Raw genomic sequence first — 19,718 nt, 5'->3', positions numbered from 1 at the left:
CCACCTATTTAACCTTAGAGTGACCAAATTTACAATGACCAAAACCTACTGACCAATACGTCTTTGGACTGTGGGTCGAAACTGGAGCACCTGGGGAAAGCCCACGGCTCACGCTGCCTACAGATGGTGTCAGGATTGAACTCCAAACTCTGACATCCCGAGCTGTTAAAGCATCACGCTAACCACTCCGCTACCATGGTGCTCCGTGTGCATCAGGTCACTGGTTGAGGGATTAATCTTAATAGGAATAAATTCTTACTTCACAATGGTGTCAAAAACCTCTTTTTGACACATTGGTGTGGAAACACTAATGCCCTTGAATGGAAAATCCTACAAAAATTAGGGGATATGGGCCAGACGATTACAGGTAAAGCCCTCCCCATCACTGAACACATCTACACAGAATATTGTCACAAGAAAGCAGAATCTATTATCAAGACCTCCACCACCCAAGCCATGCTCTTCTCACTGCTGCCATCAAGAAGATACAGGAACCTTAGGACTCACACCACTAGGTTCAGTTACATTTATTAACCCTCAGTCATCTGGCTCTTGAACTAGAGGGGATAACTTCATTAAACTTCACTTGCCTATTCATTGAAATGTTCCCACAACCTATGGACTGATTTTCGAGTACTCTCCATCGCATGTTCTTGATATTTATTGCATATATATTTATTATTATAAATGTTTCTTTCTTTTTGTACTTGAACAATTTGTGCACTGGTTGAACATCCAGTTGGTGTGGCTTTTCATTGGTTCTATTATGGTTACTGGATTTATTGAGTATGCCCACAAGAAAATGAAGCTCATGAATCTCAGGATTGTATATGGTGACACGCATGTACCTTGATAATTAATTGCCTTTGAATTTTGAACTGATTTTTCTTTTTCCAAAGGTGTGTGGGGGACACTTCAGTTAACAGCTGCTGTGAAAGGTCCCACCCCTCTACTCAAGTTACCTCCTGAAGAGCTGGAACACTGTCCGCCTAATAGTTGCTTTGTCTCGCTGGTATTTATAACTTACCCCATGCTTTCCCGTTGGACAAATAAAGGGAACTAAAACAAAGAAGTGCTTCTTCAATCTCCAAATTGTTCAGTGCCTGAGGTAAGGCGGAAATGGGATGAAATCCATGCCACTGTCCTGCTTCACAGCAGCACAAGAGTCTCATTTTCCTGCACATTTTAATTCATTTACCATGCCACTTGAAGATTACCATACCTGCAGGTACATGAGCACTGACCGTGCACACAAATGATATGGGTGGAAATTGGACTTCACCCTTATTTCCTTTGCCCAACAGAGGCATTTAGCACCGACAGCCATTCGGAACACTGGGGAAATGTTACCTTTAAACACAGAGCTTCAGACTTCAAAGCAAATTTATTATCGAAGTATGTACATGTTACCAAGGGTCAAAGAGCAGAGGACACAGTTTCAGAATAGAGGGACGAGCATTTAGGTTGGAGAGGGGCAGGCATTTCTTCAGCCTGAGACTGGTGAATCTGTGGAATTTGTTGCCTCAGGTAGCTATGGAGGCCAAGTATTCTGATATATTTAAGGAAGAGGTTGATAAATTCTTGACTGTTCAGGGAATGAAGGGATATGGAGAGAAGGCAGGAGATTGGAGCTGAAAGGGAAAATGGATCAGCCATGATGTAGAGTAGATTCAAAGGGCCAAATGGTCTAATTCTAATGGTCTATATACTACCTTGAGTCATTTTCTTGTTGGTATTTACAGGAAAAAAATACAATAGAATTTATCACAAGCTATACATAAACGAAGACTGACAAACAACAAATGGGCAAAACTGTGCAAATTAATAATGGTACTGAGAGCGTGAGTTGAAAAGAGTCTTTGAAAGTGAGTCTGCAGGTGATAGAATCAGTTTGGAGTGGTGTGATTGATGTTATCTATGCCAGTTCAGGAGCCTGCTTGTTGAAGGATAATATGTGCTCCTGAACCTGGTGCCTCCTGTACCTCCTGCCAGATGATAGTAGCGAGAGGAGGTCATGGACAGGATGGTGGGTATCTTTGATGATTAATGCTGCTTTCTTGTGGCAGCGCTCTTTATATATGTACTCAGCGGTTGGGAGGATTTTATCTGTGAAGAACTGAGCTATATTCAGTATTTTCTGTGGAAATATCCTCTTCTGGCATTGCTGTTTCCATATCAGGCCATAATGCTACTAGTCAGGATATTCTCCATTGTTCATCTATAGAAGTTTGTCAAAGTTTCTGGTAACATATCGAATTTCAGCAAGCTTAGAAGAAAGCAGAGGCTCGGGTGTGCCAGATTTGTGATAACTTTTAAGCAACATTCCCTCTATTTTTTCTTTACAACTGCATGGACCAACCATTGCTGTGAGCAGGAAATGTTTACATGGCCTGAAATCAGTGTGGCACTGATTCTGTTTTGTAAAACAGTATGCACATCAAACACACCACATCTCACAACACAACTGAGCAATATCATGCAGGAAAAATAGCTGAGAGGTGCAGTGGTAAAAGTGAAATGTATTGACTTGACAGTATGCTGTTCAGTGATCCGGCGATTTATTAACCAGTGAGCTACCAACTTCCATTCTGTTCTTATTGTCATAATTTGTAACAGTGTTGTAACTGGAGAGAATGACAATGTAAATATATGGATTTCTAAAATGTTTCAAATTAAAGATTCAGGTACTTTTACAGAGATGGGGTGTAGAGGTTTGTTTTGACTGTTCACTCTGCAGAATCTATGGAATTCTTTGCCACAGTTGGTTCTGGAAGTCAAGTCGTTTGGCATTTCTAAGGCAGAGTTTGGCAGGTTCTTGATTTGTCTGAGCATAAATGGGGAGAAAATAGGAGATTGCTTCTGAGAGGGAAAATGGATCAGCCATGATGAAATGGGAAAGAAGACGATGGCTCAAATGCCTTAATTCTGCTCCTATATCTTATGTCTTATAGTCTTATACCTGGAAATGCCAGGAATATTGGAATATAGGTGAAAGTGTGTCCATTTTCTAAATTATTGTTTAAAATTCATTGCAGCATTTTTGTTCACCCATAGTTATAAATGAGTCTATAAGTATATAATTTGAGGCTCCATCAGCTGGGGACGATCATAGATACTGTGATCCAGCTGTATACGTGATGCGCAAACCAAGCAGCACAATATGGAAAGCCCATCCAGTAGACTCCCTTTCTCCACAGAGCTTAAGAATCCAAAAGAGGCTTTCAATCATTAGACAGACACAGCACAGATTCAGAAAGGGCAGGTCTTGTTTGACAAACTTACTGGAGTTCTTTGAGGATATAATGAGTGCAGTGGATAGAGGGGAACAGGTGGATGTTGTATATTTGGATTTCCAGAAGGCTTTCGATAAGGTGCCACACAACAGACTTATAAATAAGATACGGATGCACGGAGTCAAAGGAAGGGAATTGGCAAGGATAGTGGATTGGTAAACCAATAGAAGGCAGCGAGTCAGTATAAATGTGTGTTTCTCCAGTTGGCAGTCGGTGGTGAGTGGGGTGCTGGGCTCACAGCTGTTTACAATTTACATTGATGATTTGGAAGAGTGGTCTGGGTGTAGTGTAGCAAAATTTGCTGATGATGGGTATAGACAGAATGAATGCAAGCAGGCTTTTTCCACTGAGGCTAGCGGAGAAAAAAAACAGAGGACATGGGTTAAGGGTGAAGGGGGAAAAGTCTAAAGGGAACATAAGGGGAGCCATCTTCACACAGAGAGTGATGGGAGTGTGGAATGAGCTGCCAGATGAAGTGGTAAATGCGAGCTCACTTTTAACATTTAAGAAATACTTAGACAGGTACATGGATAAGAAGTGTATGGAGGGATATGGTCCACGTGCGGGTCAGTGGGACTAGGCAGAAAAATGGTTCAGCACAGCCAAGAAGGCCCAAAAGGCCTGTTTCTGTGCTGTAATGTTCTATGGTTCTATAGTATAGATGATGATAAACTGAGTGGAAAAGTAAATTGTACAGAGGATGTGGAGAGTCTGCAGAGGGATATAGTTAGGTTAGGTGAGTGGGCCAAGGTCTGGCAGATGGAATACAATGTTGGTAAATGCGAGATCATCCACTTTGGAAGGAATAGTAGAAGAGCAGATTATTATTTAAATGGTGAAAGATTGCAGCATGCTGTTGTGCAGAGGGACTTGGGAGTGCTTGTGCCTGAATCGCAAAATGTTGGCTTACAGGTACAACAGGTGATTAAGAAGACAAACGGAATGTTGGCCTTTATTGCCAGAGGGATTGAATTCAAGAACAGGGAGGTCATGCTGCAACTATACAGGGTACTGGTGAGCTGCACCTGGAGTACTGTATGCAGTTCTGGTTTCCATACATGAGGAAGAATATACTGGCTTTGGAGGGAGTGCAGTGGAGGTTCTCCAGGTTGATTCCAGCGATGAAGGGATTAACCTATGAGGAGAGATTGAGTTGCCTGGGACTATACTCTCTGGAATTCAGAAGAATGGGAGGGGGTCTTATAGAAACATACAAAATTTTGAGAGAGATAGATAAGATAGAAGTAGGAAAGTTGTTTCCACTGTTAGATGAGACTAGAACTAGGGGACATTGCCTCAAGGTTCAGGGGAGAAGGTTTAGGATGGAGATGAAGAAAAACTGTTTTTCCCAGAGAGTGGTGAATCTGTGGAATTCTCTGCCCAGGGAAGCAGTTGAGGCTTCTTCACTAAATATATTTAAGATACAGTTAGATAGATTTTTACATAGTAGGGGAATTAAGGGTTATGGGGAAAAGGCAGGTAGATGGAGCTGAGTTTACGGACAGATCAGCCAAGATTTTATTGGATGGCGGGGCAGGCTCGATGGGCTGCGTGGCCTACTCCTGCTCCTATTTCTTATGTAATCTGAGATTCAACTGGCAGGAATTGCCACTCAGCAGTGTAGGACTGCCTTAGGGACTCCATCTGTGAAGTTTTCCTTGTGGTTTGTTCCCAAAGCCTTCCTCTTGAGTGCGTACAGCTGCAAGGCGGCAGAGGTTTAAGATTAGAGCTTTTCTTCTCCTAGATGAGCTAGCATCCACTGCTAATGAGCCCCATCTGCCCAAAATGATTTTTTTAAGGCAACAGTAACCCATCTTTGCCCCTTCTCCTGTCAGTAGAAAAGGTTCCATCATGATTAGTAGCTAAGCCACACATGAAGGCCAGGAGCTGGACTTGTTCTATTTGAGATGCACACCATTGGGAGCATTTAATAGGTAGTGGGGGCTTATCTCCACTGTCCCCACCCTCGGCTATAATAACCGTAAGGGATTATACACCACTTCTGGATTAACATTTATTGTAGTAGTAAGGCAGCACTTTGGTTGCACATTAAAATTACTTATATGTGATATCATAAAAATACATTAAACATGAAAGGGAAAGAAATGCATTTATATAGCTCCTTTTATATAGATTTGAAGAAATCGCTAAGTGCTTGACATCTAACAAATTGGTTGACGTTGTTCTGATACTCCAAATAATTTGATTGCCGTATAGTTTATTTCTTTTCTGGGGTTCATTGAGGGATATACTATATTGATACGTATCGAGCTTGATCGGGGTTACGATACACATCACTCTCAGGTGTTTCTTGTGATTGCACTATGTTTTTGCATAGGTATGGGATGCATAGGTCTGGAGGCTTGGCTGCATTGCTTATTGTAGACAAAGAAAGGCCTTTGAACAATTTTTAATTATCTCTGATGATCATAAATGTATTTATAAAAAATGTCCAAATGAATTTACATCAATAAAAATCATTACAACTAACAATTTACCTAAAACACTATTAGACATTAATTAAAAACAGTAAAATTAAATTATAAAAAACCTTGCATTTGCCTTTGCAGTGAAAGGTAGCAATTGCATTTAAGGGGCAAACTTTAGCTGTCAGTTCTCCCCTGGTCTTCATGCTAAGTGGCGGATCAGGGTGCTGGAACTCAGCTCCAGATGTTTACTGCTTATTTATTAATTTTATTTAAATAGATTTACAGCACTGAACAGGCCCTTCCAGCTCAATGGGTCACATCACCCAGCAAGCCACCTATTTAACCCTGGCCTAATCACAGGACAATTTACAATGAGCAACCAACTCACCTACTATTACATCTTTAAAATGTGGAATGAAACTGGAGCACCTAGAGGAAACCCACGCGTTTACAGCAGAACAAACTCTTTCCGGATGGCACTGAAATAGGACTTTGAACTCCAATGTCCTGAGTTGTAATAGTGTCCTGCTAACCACTACCCTACCATGATGTGACTTCTGCAATTCCTGATGATGGGTCTTGGTCTGAAACATTGACTGTTTCCAGAGATACTGACCTACTGAGTTGCTCCAGCACTTTGTGTGCGTTGCTTTGGATTTCTAGCATCTGCAGAATCTGTCATATTTATGACCTTCAATTTGTTAATGATTCTCCATCTGCTGAAATCAATGTCTTCTCTGGTCCACATATTGGACCCTTGGGAAAATCCTCTGCTTTTCTTTCAAATCATGCTTGCAGGTGAATGGTCAATACCTTGATATATACAGCATCCCTTCAGTACTGCAATGTTTTTCTTTGCTTGCTGTAGAGTATTTAATATTTCAGTAATATTTGAGTAATATTGTAAATAGATTATTTGACCAATGCCTCAAGAAGGCAGCATCCATCATTAAGAACCTCCATCACCCAGAACATGCTCTCTTCTCATTGCTACCATCAAGATGGAGGTACAGGAGCCTGAAGGCACACACTCAATGATTCAGGAACAGTTTCTACTCCCCAGCCATCTGATTTCTGAATGAAAATTGAACCCATGAACACTACCTCACTACTTTTTAATTTCTACTTTTGCACTACTTATTTAACTTAAATATTTTATATACATACTTTACTAGAGTGTACAATCATCACAGCGATATTTGATTCTGCACTTCACACTCCCTGAACTACAAATCAAATTAAATATAATATAAATTTAAATTATAAATCATAATTAGAAAATAGAAAAGGGAAAGTAATGTAGTGCAACTCAGGTCTGGATATTTGGAAGGTACGGTCCAGATCCGGGTCAGGATCTGTTCAGCAGTCTTATCACAGATGGAAAGAAGCTGGTCCCAAATCTGGCTGTATGAATCTTCATGCTCCTGAACCTTCTCCCGTAGGGAAGAGGGACAAAAAGTGTGTTGGCTGGGTGGATAGTGTCCTTGATTATCCTGGCAGCACTGCTCCAACAGCGTGCGGTGTGAAGTGAGTCCAAGGATGGAAGATTGGTTTGTGTGATGTGCTGGGCTAAGTTCACGATCTTCTGCAGCTTCTTCTGGTCTTGGACAGGACAACTTCCATACCAGGTTGCGATACACCCTAGAAGAATGCTTTCTACGGTGCACCTATAAAAATTAGTGAGGGTTTTAGAAGACAAGCCAAATTTCTTCAAAATTAATATATTTACTGTAATTCAGTTTGTTATTTTTCTCTATTATTATGTATCACATTGTACTGCTGCTGCAAAGACAATACATTTCACAACATATGCCAGTGATATTAAACTTGTCACGAGGAAATCTGCAGATGCTGGAAATTCAAGCAACACACACAAAATGCTGGTGGAACACAGAAGACCAGGCAGCATCTATAGGAAGAAGCACTGTCGACGTTTCGGGCCGAGACCCTACATCAGGACTAGCTGAAAGATAGTAAGAGATTTGAAAGTAGAGGGGGGAGGGGGAAATGCAAAATGATAGGAGAAGACCGGAGAAGGTGGGGTGAAGCTAAGAGCTGGAAAGGTGATTGGCAAAAGGGATACAGAGCTGGAGAACAGAAAGGATCATGGGACAGGAGGCCTAGGGAGAAAGAAAGGGGGATGGGAGCACCAGGGGGAGATGGAGGACAGGCAGAGTGATAGGCAGAGAGAGAAAAAAAAGGGGAGGGGGAAAATAAATAAATCAGGGATGGGGTAAGAAGGGGAGGAGGGGTAAGAAGGGGAGGAAGGGCAGTAACAGAAGTTAGTGAAGTCAATGTTCATGCCATCAGGTTGGAGGCTACCCAGACGGTATATAAGGTGTTGTTCCTCCAACCTGAGTGTGGCTTCATCTTGACAGTAGAGGAGGCCATGGATAAACATTTCAGAATGGGAATGGGACGTGGAATTAAAATGTGTGGCCACTGGGAGATCCTGCTTTCTCTGGCAGACAGAGCGTAGGTGTTCAGTGAAACGGTCTCTCAGTCTGATTCTGATTCTGATTAAATACTCTTTGTTCATGTAATATATGAAAGAGGTACGTGAATGGCATACGTTATTAAGCCACCACATGATAAATGAGCACCGCATGAAAGAAAAGGGAAAAAAAACTAAGTAAACCTCATCCTGTGTTTTTCTTCCAATTATTTTCTGGAGTTACCAAGCATAACACTTGTGTCTCTGGATGAAGAACAGGTTCTACAGCTTTCTTTGTTTTGTGGATTTTTTGTGTGAAAACTCATCTCAGAGTTGTATACTGCATACATGTTGTGACATTAAATGTACTTTGAATCCTTGGAGACAACACACATGAAATGTTGGAAGAACTCAGCAGGTCAGGCAGAAACTGTGGAAAGAAATAATCAGTCGATGCTTCTGGCCAAAATCCACCTGATGATGGTGAGTCCTGAAGAAGAGCTTGGCCTGAAAAAGTGATTGTTTACTCATTTTCATAGATGCCGCCTGAACTGCTGAGTTCCTCCATCATTTTATGTGTGTTATTCTGGATTTCCAGCATCTGCAGATTTTCTTGTGTTTTTGAATCTTTGAATTCAAAAATTACCCAACCCTGAGCTACAGAATGAATATTGGCTGAGTATTTGAATGCTCATGATATCACAGTAACTTTAAGTTTTTATTTTAAATCACTGACCCTTCAAGTTTAGTATGCCCCACTTAGCTAGATTTCATCTTAATGGAACAAGAAGCTGGATAGAATGTCTTAAACTAGCAACCCTTCTAAACATTAATCCATTTTCTCTGCTCATTTAGCATAAAACGACACCAATGTTGACACAACAACATTTGACTCACAGCTAATGTGATGGCCCATGTTGTGAGGCTGCAAAGTACTCCAGCAATACCCCCTTGCCATAGCAACAGCTGTCATCATGTTGGCTCACTGAACTGTAAAGCTTACTGCTCTATCTTAGTGGAAACAAGTATCCATTCTATTTTTAACTGTGTTTTAATCTAAAATTCATTTGGGAGGATTGGGGTTTATGCATTTATTAATGTGATTTGTTGGCAAAATATGGAAAATCATTGGAAGTTAAAATATGTCACATATTTTTAAAACCTATCTCTTCCCCCCCTTACTCTCCCCCCCCCCCTCTGAATCTCACACATGATCTCCGTCTCTCTGTTCATACTGTCTGTCCGTCTCTCTCTCTGTCTCTGTCTTTCTCTTTTTCCCTCTCTCTTCCCCTGTCATCCATGCTCTCTCTCTGTCTCTTTGTTCAGGCTGTCTGTCTGTCTCTCTTTCTCTCTCTCACTGTGTAGTAATCTATTTTATTTACTAAGGAATGACAATGGGAGAAACAACTGTCTATGAATCCGAAGGCATCAGAGTTACAGAGGGGTTGTAAAGTCATAATGTGGAGTAAAATGATGCTGACCCATACAAAGAATCAATTATTTTCATGCCCTTTATCAAATGGGCTAAGAATGGGGGTGGAGTAGGGGGTTCAGTGAATAGATAGTCAACAATAGCTGATATGGTATATTTTAACATTCAACCATTAGTGACCGTCACACTTATGCCATTGAAAGCAAACTTTAATAATTTCAGAATTAGGTTTATTGTCACTGACATATGTCATGAAGCTTGTTGTCTTGTGGCAGCAGTACAGTACAGGAGTATAACAAATCACTACAAGTTCCAATAACTAATAAATAGTGAGGTAGTGTTCATGAGCTCATGGACCATTCAGAACTCTGATAGTGGATGTGAAGAAACTGTTTCAAAAACTTTGAGAGTGGGTCTTCAGGCTCCTGTACCTCTTCCTTGAGGCTAGCAATGAGAACCGGACATGTTTTTGATGGTGAGGATTCCTAATACTGGATGCTGCCTTCATGAGGTACCACCTTTTGAAGGTGTCTTTGATGATGGAACCAGTCAGAATGCTCTCCATGGTACATCTGTAGAAATTTGCGAGAGCCTTTGGTGACAGACCAAATCTTCTCAAACTCCTGATGAAATATAGCCACAGGTATACCCTCTTTACCATTGCATCAGTACATTGCATGTCTACAGAAATGTAGATGCCTAGGAACTTGAAACTGCTCACCCTTTTCACAGCTGACCTCTCAGTGAGAATTGATGTATGATTTATAGTTGCCTTGGAGGGTGAGAGGACAAACCTGTCATATCAATGCCTCAAAATATATTTTTTTTAATTCCCAGTGTCACCTTATTGAGTCAACATAGCACTGAACATAGAACGGTACAGTAATAGGTTCCTTGGCCCATTATGTCAGCATCAACCATGACAACAATCTAACTAAATCCATCTGTCTGCATATGATTGGCATTCCTCTATTCACAGCCTGATCATGTGTCTTTCTAAGTGGCTCTTTCACATTGTTATTGTATCTTCTTCTACCACTTCCCCTGGCAGTACATTCCAGACATGTACCACTCTCTTATCTCACACACCTCCCTTAAACTCCCCACCTCTCAATTTAAACCTTTGCTGACTGGAATTCAACATGTCCACACTGGAGGGAAAAAGACTGACTATTTTCCCTAGTAATGCCTATTGTAACTTTACACTCTTCTGTCAGACCCTCCAGAGAAAGCATTCCAAGTTTGTCTGCTCTAATCTGGACAACATCCTCAAGAACCATCACCTGTACCCTCTCCAAAGACCACAAAGATTTTTTTCTTTCTACCGTTATTTATTCCATTGAGAACAAAAACTAATGCAGCTTGGGTTCTAACCATAACATGCATATACAGTCCACACAGCAATAACCTTTAATGTCAAGGTAAGCGACAGGGACACTTTCAGTCGCAATGTAGTACAGTTACAGGACTGCCCTCTAGTGTTCAAGCTGAAAACAACTGATAATTACACAGCCCAAAAGACAGCACTTTACATTTATTTTTACTTTTTTTATTTAGAGATGTAGCACTGGATAGGCCCTTCTGGCCCAGTGAGCCACACAACTCATCAACCCACCTATTTAATCGTAGCCTAATCTCAAGGATGACAGGGTGGAGATATGACTCTACCAAAGGAGCTGTAAAGCATTCCTTCCTTCTGCTGACCGGCAGGTCAAGGTGGAGCACCTGCTTAGCCCGCACCCCTAATTAGGGTAATGTGAAGCTATGGGAGCAGGTTGTAGTTGGTCTATGCGTATCTGGTGCCTATCGCAAGTCCTGGTTGTGTCACCGCTGACACCAGCAAACTATCTCTTAGACCTTGCTCACACTCTGGTGAAGACCCGTCTTGTAAAGACACTGCCAAGAAGAAAGCAATGGCAAACCAATTTCGTAGAAAAACTTTCCAAGCACAATCATGGTAAAGGAAAGACCATGATTGCCCACGCAATCTCAGGACGATTTACAATGACCAGCTAACCTTTTAGCACCGGTACATCTTTGGGCTGTGCAAGGAAACCAGGGCACCCAGCGGAAACCTACGTGGTCATGAGAAAGATATACAAGCTCCTGACAGAGAACTCAGAACTCTGACACCCCAAGCTGATATTTATTTATCTGTCTATCTATCTATCTATCTATTTATCTATCTATCTATCTATCTATCTATCTATTTGTTTGCTTGTTTGTTTATTTATTGAGATGCAGAGTGGAATGGATTCTCTGACTCACACCATCCCTGATTTAACCCCAGCCTAATCACAGGATCGTTTACCTACCAATTGGTACATCTTTTGACTGTGGGAAGGTAGCAGAGCATGTGGAGGAAACTCACAAACTCCTTAAAGGCAGCAGTGGGAACTGAAACCAGGCGGGTGGTACTGCAAAGTGTTGTGCTAACCACTTCCCTACCATGCCGCCCCTGAAATGCAATACAATTTAATTGAAATTAAATTTGCTTTGCTTACCAGAACTTGGAAAAGAAAAGAGAATAAAGGCTAAAGTAGGCACAAGAGTGATGATAGTTACTGCTGAAAAAGCAATAAGCTTCGTAACATATTTAGAGAGCTAACAATTTTACTGTTTCGTCCCACACATAAAGAATGCCATGCCACAAGAGATGGTGCAGCTTGTGCGTTATTCATTTAAATCCTCTCATTGTGTATGTATCGTACCCTGCCAGCAAGTCTTCCATTTCAATTCTAGTTTAGGTCAATACTTCTCGCTTTCCCAGTCCATTATTTTTACACACCTTCCATCCATCTGGATTCTGTCCATCGTCTGGTAAAACTGCCCCGATCGTTGCCCTAATATTTCCGAGCAGTACAGATTAGATAAAAGCTAACAATTCACCAGAGGTCTGTTGCTTTTCCTTAACTCCCAGGTCATGCCTTGTTCTCATTGCTACCATCAGGGAGGAGGTACAGAAGCCTGAAAGCACACACTCAGTGACTCAAGAACAGCTTCTCCCCTCTGTCATCCGATTTTCGAATGGACATTGAACCCATGAACACTAACTCACTGTTTTTTAATTTCTATTTTTAGTTACTTAATTTAACTATTTTTATAGATATACTTACTGTAATTCACTTTTATTTCTATTATTATGTATTGCTGCAGACAACCCATTTCATGATATATGCCAGTGATATAAACATAAATGGTTCCTTAAGGTTGTTATAGCCGGGGGTGGTAATGGGGACAAGCTCCTACTACCTACTAAATGCTGCTAACGGCCTGCACTTCAAATAGCCTCTGACAACCAAGTCCAGATCCTGGCCTTCACGTGTGGTTTAGCTACTAAGTCCGCGGAACTGTTTCGACTGACAGGAGAAGGGGCAAAGGTGGGTTACTGTTGCCTTAAAACCAGTCGCTTTGTGCAGATGGGTCTCGTCAGCCATGGTTGGCAGCTCTTCTAGGAGAAGGGAAACTCTGATCTCAAATCTCTGCTGCCTTGCAGCTATAAACACTCAAGGGGAAGGCTTTGGAGGTGAACCTTGAGTGAAAAATCCAGAGTTAAGGCAGTCCTACATTGAGTTCAATGCTGACAGGTAACTCCTGCAATGCTGGTGCTACCAAACCATTTACCTCTGCCATCCCTTTGGGTTCATCAAATGTGTAGAGAGGGGGAGCTTGCTACATAGACTACAGCTTGCTCTCCATATTGTACTGTCCAAGCTTGAGTATCTAGACAGTTAAGATGCAATATCGATGGTCAATTCTGACTGAAGGAGACCTCACCATGAAATCTGATTCTGAGCTTTTGTGTACGATATGGTGTCTACTCGTGGACAGGCCAGCAGTCACTTGCCAGTGGCTAATGGTCAGATAGCTGGGAATGGAACAAGTCGAGATTGCTCTTTCTTTACACTGCATCAAAGCTAGTCAGTGGTGCCGTGGCATCCACACTGGACTTCGGGGTTTGAATCTGGCCTGCTCCCTGCATGCTTTCCATCCGTGCCGGATTGAGCATCGAGCTGGCAACTCAGATTCACAAAACAGACAACTGCTAAAGGAACAGCATGGCTTCTGCCCGAATCGCCAATGGGCATGGGGAGGATTAAATTTTCAGTTACACTGCATCAGGCAGACATTACATCACTAGCAAAAGCAATGCACGCAAGGTGCTGGAGGAGCTCGGCAGGTCAGGCCACATCTGTGGTTAGGAATAACCAGTCCACAATTCGGCCGACACCCTTCATCAAGGTTGGAAAGGAAAGTGGAAGGAGTTTGAGTAAAAAGGTGGAGGGGGGAGGGAGAAATAAGTACAAGGTAGCTGGTGGTAGGTGAAACCGCGAGAGGAGGAGAAATGGACTGACTAACTCACCAAATGAGTGTATTACCAAAAGCAGAACAGCCCAGAAAATGGCCATTCTACTCACATGTTAGAAGTTATTGTTCACTCCATTCGTCTATTCCTACCTTGCCCATAATAGCCTTTCAAAATGAATTTCTGTTCCCTTTTCTCATTTGCTGAAGTCTAGTATCCTTCTGAACTACATGTCTCAACCACTTCCTGTGGCTATGAGTTACACTGTCTATGAAAGTAAATACTTTTTATTTCCCTCGTGTAGAAATGGAAATTGTATTCACTTATCCTGTGATGCAGATGTGATTCAAACACCAGTCAGAAATCCTGATTACTTTACAAAAAGAAATCTACGGCCTGGAGCAAATAAGGTTACAAGGCTGATTAATTCATTGTGGTACAGACAGGCATATCCAATAAAAAAACAATGGCTTGGAGCATTCTAACTGGCTACATCACCATCTGGTTTGGGGAGGGGGCTGGCGGTGGGAGCACTGTGTGGAATCAAAATAGGCTGCAAAAAGATGTAAACTCAGTCAGCCCCATCACAGGCACTTCAAGGTGTGATGCCTCAAAAAGCTAGTATTCATCATTAAGGAACCAGTGACCAAGGACATGCCTTTTTCTCATTGGGACCATCAGGGAGCACGTACAGGAGCCTGAAGACACACACTCAACATCTCTTCCCTTCTGCCAGCAGATTTCTGAATGGATGTTGAATCCACTACTTTGTTTCGCACTTTTTGCACTACATATTTAATTTGACTGTTTATACATACAGCATATATATATTATATAATATATATACACACACACACTTCTTACTGTAATTTAGAGGTTTTCTTTATTTTTGTGCATTGAAAATACTGCTGCCGAATAACAACAAATCTCATGAAATATGCCATTGATGTTAAACCTGATTCTAATCTTCAGAATCGGAATCAGAATAATATTTATTATCATATGCATACGTCATGAAATTTGTTGTTTTGTGGCTCCAGCATAGTGCAAATCATTCAGAAATCTGACTGCAGAGAGGAAGAAATTATTCCTACAATGTTGAGTGTGGGTCAACGGTCTCCTGTAATTCCACCATGATTGTAATAATGGGAAGAGGGCATGTATCGGATGTTGAGGGTCCTTAATGATGGATGCGGCCGTCTGGAGACACTGTTTCTTGAAGATGTCCTTGATGGTGATGGGGGCTGCTCCCATGATGGAAATGACTAAGTCTATAACCTTTTACAGCCTCTTTTAATCCTGTGCATTGAAGCCCCTATACTGTGTTTGTTGCTTGAGATCTTGGTACAGATATTCCTCCCCATCTCTGTTCCAAATGGATGTCACTCTATTCCATGGGTTCCCAACCATTTCTATCCCATGGATCCCTACCATTAACCGGGGGGTCCTTAGACCCCAGGCTGGAAATCCTGCATCTATTCTGAGACTGTGCCCTCTGGTCCTAAACTCCTCCACTACAGGAAACATCCTCTTCCCATCCACTCCATCTATGTCTTTCAACATCCAATAGGTTTCAATGAGATTCCACCCTCATTCTTCTAAACCCCAGAGAGTACAGGTCCAGAGCCTTCAAAACCCCTTTTATTCTCTGAATCATTTTCATGAACCTGCTCTGCACCTTCTCCAATGCCAGCACAATACTCCAAGTGTAGTCTGACCAATGTTTAATAATGTCTCAGCATTACATTATTATTTTTATAATCTTGTCCTCTCTTCATGAAAGGTATCATTGCATTTGCCTTCCCCATCTGCGAGTTAACCTTTGGGGAATCCTTTAGGGAATTTGCACCTCTGATCTTTGAATTTTCTCCTTGTTTAAAAAAATAGCCCAAGCCTTTATTCTTTCTACTGAAGTACATGACCATCAAGCTTACTGCATTGTAAAAAGAAATCTGCCATTTATTTGCCCATTCTCCCAATCTGTCCAGGTTCTTCTGCAGACACCATGCTTCCTCAACACTACCTGCTCCTCCACCTACATTCCTATTGCCCACAAACTTTGCCTCAAAGCCATCAATTCCACCATTCAAGTTGTTGACATACAACATGGAAAAAGTTGGTCCCAACACCAAACCCTGTAGAACACAAGAAATCAAAAAATAAATATAACAAGCAGAAGCCAGAACTTTGGCTCACTGAATCCACACTAACCATCAAGCATCTATGTACACTAATTCTGCACTAGCCTACGTTTTTTTCTTCCCAGCACCTACCTACACCCTTCAAAGTTCAAAGGGTGCCTGCAGAAGAATCTGGACAGATTGGGAGAATGGGCAAAGTAAATATATCATCAACTGAGAGCTGTGTCCTTGAGGGCATTTGCAGTATATCCAAGAAACACAATAGAGTTAATGAAACACCATCCCAAACAGACAGGCAACCAACCAATGTACAGACTGTGCAAATACAAAAAGAAAAAAGACAATAAATACGCAAGCAATAAATATCGAGAACATGATGAAGTATCATTGAAAGTGAGTTCATGGTTTGTGGGAACAGTTCAGTGACATGGCAAATGAGGTAAGTGAAGTTGCAGGATGTAGGGAGGTGGGGGGACTGACAGTGCCCCTGACAACTGTAACAGTGAGAGATTCATCCAGCTGCAGTTTCTAACAATCCACATTAAGGAGTTGGGGCTGGAACTGGATGAATTCCGGATCATTCGAGAGGCTGAAGGGATGATAGCTAGGACATAGAGAGGCAGTTACACCCTGTGTTCAGGGCACAGGAAACTGGGTGACAGTCAGAAAGGTGTTAAAAAGCCAGTGCAGTGTATCCCTGTGCCCATGCCTCTCAACTAGAGGAATACCACTTTGGATACTGTTAGAGGGGTGACCTAATGGCTTCGTGTGTGGTAGGTCATATCTAACCAACCTTATAGAGTTTTTTTGAGGAATTTACCAAGAAAATAGATGAAGGCAAAGCAGCGTAAGTCGCCTACATGTACTTTTGTAAGGAGTGTGGCAATTTCCCGTATGGGAAAATGGTCAAGAAAGTTCAGTTGCTAGGCATTCAGGATGAGGTTGTGAATTGGATTAGACATTGGATTTGTGGGAGAAGTGAGAGAATGGTAGTAGAGGGTTACCTCTCCGACTGGAAGCCTGTGACTAGTGGTGTGGCTCAAGAATCAGTGCCGGCTCCTATGTTGTTTGTCATCTGTTTCAATGATCTGGATGATAATGTGGCTAACTGGATCAGCAAATTTGCATCTGACACCAGGATTAGGAACAGCAAGCTAGGTGTCATGGCTTGCAGAGGGATCTGTATCAACTGGAAAAATGGTCTGAAAGACGCCAGGTGGAATTTAGATTTTGCACTTTGGTAAGACCAACCAGGGTTGTCTTACACAGTGAATGGTCGGGCACTGAGGAGTGTGGTAGAACAAAGAGATCTGGGTATACAGGTACCTAATTCATCAAAAGTGTTGCCACAACTAGATAGAGACATAAATAATGCTTTGTCATACTGGCCTTCATAAATCAATGTATTGAGTACAGGAGATGAGATTTTGAAGTTGTATAAGACATTGGCGAGGCCCAATTTGGAGTACTGTGTACAGAAAATTCACAAGGATGTTGTCAGGTCATTAAGGACATTTCCTTAATTTATAAGGAAAGATTGAGCAGGTTAGGGCTGTATTCTTTAGAATGTAGAAGATTGAGAAGAGATTTGATAGAGGTATACAAAATTATGCGGGGTATAGATAGGATAAATGCAAGCAGGCATTTACCACTAAGTTTGGTTGTGACTACAACCAGAGGATATGGGTTAAGGGTGAAAGATGAGAAGTTTAAGAGGAACTTCACTCAGAGGGTCATGAGAGTGGAAATGAGCAGCTAGCACAACCTTTAAGAGAAGTTTGGATAAGTAGATGGATAGTAGGCATATGGAGTGCAATGGTCCCAGTAGAGATCAACGGGAGTAGGCAGCTTAAATGGTTTCAGCATGGACTAGATGGGTCAAAGAACCTGTTTCTGTACTGTACTTCTCAATGACTCTTAAGTTATCCCCTCTGATTGCAATAAGTAATAATAAAGAAAAACTATAAATGACAATAAGCTCCAACATGGGCACACATTCAACAGGAATTTGAGACAAGTGGTCCCTGGTTTGAAAACGGCTGGCTCCTTGCATGCTTTCGATCCGTGCTCAGCTGAACACTGAACTAGCAACTCAGCCTCATAAAAAACAAATACTGAAGAAATGGGAGGTCGTCACCCGATATGCCACAAGGTACGGAGAGGAACAACGCAATTAACCAATGTACACTTTCACAGCATGTTTCTCCCCTCTGCTTTTGCACTACTTATTTAATTAATATATATATTTACTGTAATTTATAGTTTACTATCATTATTCATTTCAATGTACTGCCGCCATGAAGCAACAAATGCTAGTGATAGTAAATCTGATTTTGATTCTGAAATATATATATAAAATTAAATTAAATAAGTAGTGAAAAAAGAGGGCAAAATAGAAAAAAATAATGTAGTAGTGTACATGGGTTCATTGTCCATTCATAAATCTGTCTTGTTTGATTGAACTACCTCAGGTGTTATCGTTTGGACATACTATGGACCACACCAGAAAGTGTGTCTGTGACATTCCAATAGAATGAATGTCTCTTAATCACTGCTAGGCAATTAGGTATCCAACAGCCAGCAGAAAAGGGCAAAAAAAGAAATGTACAAATTCTTCTCATCTTGTGCAATGGATGTTTTAATTAGTAATATAAAACTATTGCCTGTGTCATGTAACGTGACTATAATCACTGTGTCAGAAGATAAATTAGATTTCAGAATATTTTCAGTGCCAATCCTCCCTCTTATTCAGTGGTGATGTACAAATTAATCTACAGTTGAGACATGCTGACACTTCCAATAATAACTATTACATTACTGCTTTATATAAGGAAAGCCTGCTTTGACAGGCCTCGTGGCAGTATTTCACTAATCATTGGAAACAGTCCTTCCCACAATTGCATTCGAGGGACACATTTATTTGGATAGACAACAACATCTGCTCGTGTGATAACTTACTGGCAAGGCATGTTTAAAACCGTTTTTTCTTATTCTTAAGCCCATCACTCCTACCGGGACACAGGTCGCCACCAACAGCTCATCAGAATCCTCTGTCCTGGATCACACTTTCAAGGTGTAGTTCATCTAAAAGGTCTTTTCTCTCCCAGGAATGAGAGCTTCTATTGGTGTTTTTGTAGCTCTGAGATTATTACAGGATGGGGTTGCTAGCCCCATCACCAACCATTCTCCTTTCTCTGCTGGGCTCGGTACTGACCATAGCAGAATTATTCTTTGATCGTACATAAAATATACAATTTTTGATAAATATGACACTAATTCCACAATCTCTCCTAGTTCACCTGGTCTGCCGGCAATGGTGGTGGAGGTGGATACGATAGAGTCTTTTAAGAGATTTTTGGATAGGTATATGGAGATTAGAAAAATAGAGGGCAATGGGTAAGCCTAGTCATTTCTAAGGTAGGGACATGTTCGGCACAGCTTTGAGGGCTGAAGGGCTTGTATTGTGCTATTGGCTTTCTATGTTTCTACGGTTCCTTTTTTTTCTCCTAGTTAATTTGTTTCTATAATTTTCAACAGAGTTTACATGCAGAGTACTTGTGCCAAATGGGAAAGATATCTGAGAGAAATGATAGGTTGTAGTGACACAGTGGTTAAGCTACAGGAGATGATCCAGAGACTAAGGCCGAATAACCTTGATGTTTGAGTTAGAATCACAGGAGACT

Source organism: Hypanus sabinus, chromosome 2, assembly GCF_030144855.1.
Source record: "Hypanus sabinus isolate sHypSab1 chromosome 2, sHypSab1.hap1, whole genome shotgun sequence".
NCBI classification, from domain to species: Eukaryota; Metazoa; Chordata; class Chondrichthyes; order Myliobatiformes; family Dasyatidae; genus Hypanus; species Hypanus sabinus.
This window is presented reverse-complemented; position numbering follows the sequence as displayed.